General features: G+C 39.6%; 1 pseudogene; it reads left to right on the top strand.

The window, feature by feature from the left end:
* The first annotated feature begins 3,648 nt into the window (after window positions 1-3,648).
* LOC143704658 (chemokine XC receptor 1-like) lies at window positions 3,649-5,520 on the top strand (annotated as a pseudogene).

Consider the following 5,520-nt stretch of genomic DNA (forward strand, 5'->3'; position numbering starts at 1 on the left):
TGTGCTTTCTCTAGTACAGAGGACCACTTTTCTAGGGGTAGTGTGGGATTCTATAGTGATGTGGGCACGCTTGTCTCCTGGACGCATAGAGTCCATCCTGTCAACTGTGAAAAGAATCAAGCTAGCCCAGTTACTCACTGTAAAACAGTTTCAGAGACTGTTAGGTTTGATGGCAGCAGCGTCCAACCAAACCAAACGTCCAAACCAAACGTGGCCAAGGCTACGTTTGTATGCTTTTCCCCCGATCGCTCTGCTCCCGGGAGTTCTGGAGAGAGTTCGCAGGGACCATCTGCGCCTGCTTCTTATAGCCCTGTGGTGGCTGCGCAGAGTATGGTTCCCAGATCTAGTGTCCCTCATCAACGGGCCTCCCATGGAGCTTCCCGTCAGGAGAGATCTTCTGTCCCAAGCAGAGGGCTCTATATTTCACCCTTGTCCCGAAATGTGGAACCTGTGGGCTTGGCCTCTGAGGGGGTCCAGCTCATAGGGTCAGGTCTCTCAACCGAGGTTGTGGAGACCATTCTACAATCCAGAGCTCCCTCCACGAGGAAACTTTATGCATTGAAGTGGAAAGTTTTCACTTCATGGTGTAGTGACCGTCAGCTGGACCCAGTTAACTGCCCGGTTGGTACAGTGCTGGAGTTCCGGCAGGAACGGTTCACTGCAGGTCTATCCCCGTCCACTCTAAAGGTTTATGTGGCGGCCTTAGGTGCTTACCACATTCCTTTGGGTGGAATGTCGTTGGGTAAAGACCCTTGGTATCTTGTTTCCTCCGTGGCACTTTGAGGCTTAGGCCTGCTGCACGCACGAGGTTTCCAACTTGGGACCCTGGCAATTGTCCTCCAAGGCCTTTCCCAGGCTTCTCATGTTGAAAACTCTGTTCCTCCTCGCTATATCTTCTCTTAAAAGAATAGGAGATCTTCAGGCTCTGTCGGTTGCACCCTCGTGCTTGGAATTTGCACCTGGCATGGTTAAAGCATTCCTTCATACTAGACCAGGTTATGTTCCTAAGGTCCCCACTAATGTGGCCCGATCTATAGTGCTGCAGGCCTTCTGTCCTCCCCCTTTTCAGGATGCAGACCAGGAAAAACATAATTTGCTATGCCCAGTTAGGGCACTTGATGCTTACGTCCACAGAGCTGCCCTGTGGCGTAAAGCTAAACAATTGTTTGTCTGTTTTGGACCCCCTAACAAAGGGTTCCCAGCATCTGAGCAAAGAATTAGCAAGTGGGTGGTCAAGGGTATCTCACTTGCTTATGAATCAAACGGACAGCCTTCACCTATGGCTGTCCAGTCTCATTCAATTAGGAGTATGGCGGCCTCTAAGGCCTTATTGTCAGGAGTGCCCCTTCAGGACGTTTGTGATGCGGCAGGGTGGTCCTGACTGCACACATTCATCAGATTCTACTCTCTGGACTTGGACTCTACACCAGGGTCCCGGGTGCTCTAGTCCTAGTGCTGCTCGCTTGATTTCACACTGGACAGACACTTCTCGCTATGTTGGTATAGACATTCTCTTAGCGTCAATCGACGCAGCATGAGTTCCCTTGAAAGGGAACGCCTCAGTTACGACTGTAACCTCGGTTCCCTGAAGACGGAACGAGACGCTGCGTCACCTGCCATATCTCCTACGTGCCTGTAAGCGACTTGTTCAGACCTTACAAAGCTAGCGCAGCTTTGTTTGGGCAGGCTTTAGAGTTTCCTGGTTCATGACATCACCCGCCTCTGACGTTCCGTCACACCATTGGACTGATTTTACATGTGCTTCAATACATCATCACGCAAAGCGTTCCCTTTGCGTCAATCGACGCAGAGTCTCGTACCCTCTTCAGGGAACCGAGGTTACAGTCGTAACCGAGGTGTTTATTGCGATGATGTTCCTGTCCGAGGCTATAAAAGTTCAAAGTCAATTCCATTGACGTGTTGAACACATATTATTCACAGCTGGTCAAACAAAAAGTGTTCCCAGAGCGCAGAACCAAGGGCAGCATTGAGCAGAGCTTTTGAAAGGGAACCAAAGTGCATCAATGCTCACTATGTTCCCTTAACAGAAGTTCTGAAGTGCGGAACATAAATCATGTGTGCCAAACTCACTACACATAATGACACGCGATAGATGTTTTTAAAAATGCAAACCATTATTTTATTATATTTCAGCATAAACATACATCACTAGACAGCTAATTAACACAATCTAGCTAACATTTAATTTATTTACGGCTGAAAATTTCACATGTGTAACATTAGCCAATATTGAATCCGTGCATTCGGTCTTAAAGTGGCAACAGCATAATACCTGCTGTTGTCTGTCATTAATGTTAATCATACAACAAAAAAGAGAAAATCTCTCGCTGCTTATTTTTGATCTGTGTCAATTGTGTCTTTTTTTTCTATTGTAGTTGTGATGTCCTATTGCTTGTAATTAGTTTATTTGTTCTTATTTTATCACTGACTTCTTGTCTTCTGTAAGCTTGAGAAGTTATATATTATAGCTATATATATACACTTAGGCTAGTATTAGTTTTTGTGATATTGATTGAAATTTGTGACAAGCACTGTGAAATTTCAATTGTATCAAAAAATAATTTAAAACCTTATTTAAAGCAAAAAATATTTATATTGTATTGCTATCGTGAAATAAAATAATTATAATTAATAATAAAATAATTCATATTGAGATATAAGATATTTGTCATATCGCCCACCCCCAAGAGAGATCTCTTTAAATGTTATGAGCTGTATGAAGTGTCAATTCTACAATTAAAATGTCCTCAGAAAACAAATGCACAATTAATCCATTCAATTTAAATGTTTTAAGACATTTGAATGGAAGACCATTGATCATTTTTAATCTTGTGCATGTCTTGCATATGTTTTGTTTTAAGTGACATGTTACATATGAAGCTATGTACATATATTCTTGTGATAGCTGTAAAGTGAGACTATAAAAACAGCACAGAGCGTAATTTACACCCAGAGAGACTAGACATTCACTATTCAGGTGACAAACTCTCCTTTTTGATTGATTATTTTGTTTTTCTTTTTAGCAATATGCAAAAACATGAGTGTGATTATTAGATGTAGTTTAATTGTTGTGGCTGAATTAGAAAAATTAACTGAATGAGTGAAATTGTGCTGAAGTGTATTGTTTCATTTTAGAAATATAATAGAAAATGTTTTGTTTACAATTTCATGCTAAGAAATACACTTGTATTTACACATTTGTTTAATAATAAATAATAGAATCATACCATTACCAAGTAATCTTTTTGGGTAATTTAAAGAATTAGTTTAAACAACTGTAGAATTACAGCTTATGATGCATTTGTGTAATAATAACGTCACTTAAAATTCACTCGAAGTGAAATTAATTTAAAATTCTAAAAATCTAGTAAAATTTATGTTTGGATTTGAATTATGAGTGTGTACAATTGGAGACTGGGGTATATTGAATATTTTAATCCTGAGTCAATTTGTTTGGACTTTTTTCTTAGTACATTTGCTTTTCTCTTTTTAATAGATCACTGTTTCAAGTTATTCATTTTTTAAATTATATTTTGAGAACACAAGGAGGAAATGAACGACTCTACAGTGAACTCTACCAATGAATTATCCCCAACTATTTCCTTTAGGCCATTGGACATTTTTGAAATGTATGCATACAGTTTTAGTTTCCTGTTTGGCCTTCCTACTCACTCCTATGTTATATGGCTCATCATCACCACAGGAAGTGGAGTTGCATCAATGTTCTTTAAACTCAATCTGTCTGTTTGTGAGATTGGTATCTGTGTGACCAGTTTGATTTTTCTACTGTGTTTTTGGTTTTCAAGTCTCAAAACATTAATGTGTTTTTTAATGGGACTATGCATCACCGGTCGTCCTCTGTTTCAGTGTCTGATGTGTGTTGAGCGTTACCTGGCAGTGGTTCATCCTGTAACCTTTCTGAAGTTCAAACCTCTCAGATATAAAGTGATCTGCTGCACTGCACTCTGGATCATCACTCTTGGCTCCTGTATTTTCTCTATGTTCTTCTCACCGAATACTATAGAAAAAACATGGTTCTTCTCAACACAGTTCCTCCTCTTTCTCTCCATCCAGTTGTTTTGTCTTGTGGCTGTTCTCAGAGCTCTGAAGCAGTCAGGACCAGGAGAGAGAGAGGGAGAGAGAGAAAGGAAAACCACATGAAGAGACAAGAATGACAAGATGTCATTCTAATAACTACTGTCAACATGATCATCATATATGTCCCACATACTATCACAGGACTCTTTATCATTGTGACAAAACAGAATATTCGTGCACTTTGGTGCATTTGTGTAGTTTGTTTTTCGCTGGATGGTTTTGTTCAGCCTGTTCTTTATCTGTACCATGCTGAAAAACTATCGTGCCTTTGTTACTCAAAAGTTATGTAACTAATCCTTATTTATTATTTTTTACTAATCAATCACTTAGAAAAGCTGACAAAAGAAAAATTTCCACAGATGAGTTGATACACCCTGATAAAATACATTCCTTGAAAACATTTGTCGTAATGTGTTTACAAAATGCCTTTTGCATTTAGTAGAAGTAGAAGAAGAAACATTTCACACAATTTCTCAGATATATTCAAATGTTTTAAAACATTTTGACTGAACATCAATCATTTTTCAACCAATTGCATTTGCTTATGTTTTGTTTAATGTGACATCCATGATATATCATCGCAACAACTTTGAAGTGAGACTGCAAAAACAGGACAGAGTATTTATTACATTATACATATTTATTTTTATTTGTTTATTCCATTGAGTGATATGCAAAAAAAAAAAAAAAAAAATCAACATTATTAGCAGACTGCTCTAGATTAAGAGTTATGGAGAACTTAGATGAATTAGCTGTTGAGTAAAACAGGGAGAGGTGTTTTGGTTTAAATTAGATTTTGAATAGGACTGTGGACTATGATATGCACAACACTGTTTTTTTTTTTTTTTTTTTTTTTCTGTGCAGGCTTATTTATCTAGTATACTTACTCTTTTATCTTACTATACAACCCATTCTCACTCCCAAGGCGTCAAAAACTGAAGCATGGTCAAGCGCCCGAGGCTTCAAATAGCAGACTCCGAAGGCGCCCCTTGGCGTCACTCTGTGGCGCATTAGGAACTCCATTGCTTTCAATGGGAAACCTGTGGCGGCAATCTTCTTCTTCTTCTATTCCTTTCCGGCAGACTAGGCACTGTTAGTGCATTGCTGCCTCCCACTGGTGATAGAGGCAGCCTACACCAAGGCTCCCCTAGTCTATATTTTCCAATATATGCCCGCTGTCTTCAGAAAATGAAATAATTCCAGTGCTCTCTCTGTTTGATTAGGACCATCACCCATCAGAGATTTAACAGAGATTATATGAACTCCCAGAACATTAAGTCCAATGAACAACAGTCTCCTTTCCTCATCATATCTCGGGCAGAGCATGATGACATGTTTGACAGATTCCTGAACTCCACAGAATTGACAATTGCCGTCCTTGTGTTTTCCCACCAGAAATAG

This window comes from Siphateles boraxobius, unplaced genomic scaffold, assembly GCF_051911475.1.
Source record: "Siphateles boraxobius isolate OS27281-9 unplaced genomic scaffold, OSU_SipBor_1 11, whole genome shotgun sequence".
In the NCBI taxonomy this organism is placed as follows: domain Eukaryota; kingdom Metazoa; phylum Chordata; class Actinopteri; order Cypriniformes; family Leuciscidae; genus Siphateles; species Siphateles boraxobius.